The 534-nt window shown below is 28.9% G+C and overlaps 1 protein-coding gene across 1 annotated transcript in view; it reads left to right on the top strand.

Annotated features, from left to right (window-relative positions):
• Positions 1–534, top strand: part of LOC116007847 (pentatricopeptide repeat-containing protein At1g09220, mitochondrial-like) — a 4428-nt gene that overhangs the window by 2361 nt on the left and 1533 nt on the right. The window lies entirely within an intron of this gene.

Genomic DNA, 534 nt, shown 5'->3' with positions numbered 1-534 from the left:
GGTAAAGTTTGAAGGCCTATTTGATACAGTTTATGCAAAAAAAAGTGACATTTATATTACCTGGTATTATAGGTCACTAACAGGTAATTATGCCTTGCTGACTAAATTGACATTTTATGTATCTAATTGTAACTTTAAATAGTTTGAGGGCCTAATTGACTTTACAGATAAAGNAAAAGTGACATTTATATTTACCTGGTATTACAGGTCACTAACAGGTAATTATGCCTTGATGACTAAATTGACATGTTTATGTATAATTGCAACTTTAATTAGTTTGAGGGCCTCATTGACTTAACACATAAAGTTTGATGGCCTAATTGATGCATCTTATGCAAAAAAAAAAAGTGATATTTATATTACCTGGTATTACAGGTCACTAATAGGTAATTATGCCTTGATAACTAAATTGATATGTTTATGTATCTAATTGGAATTTTAAAAAGTTTGAGGCCTAATTGACTCTACAGATAAATTTTTATGGCCTATTTGATACATTTTAATGCAAAAAAAAGTGACATTTATATTACCTGG

Source organism: Ipomoea triloba, chromosome 16, assembly GCF_003576645.1.
Source record: "Ipomoea triloba cultivar NCNSP0323 chromosome 16, ASM357664v1".
NCBI lineage: Eukaryota > Viridiplantae > Streptophyta > Magnoliopsida > Solanales > Convolvulaceae > Ipomoea > Ipomoea triloba.
This window is presented reverse-complemented; position numbering and strand designations above follow the sequence as displayed.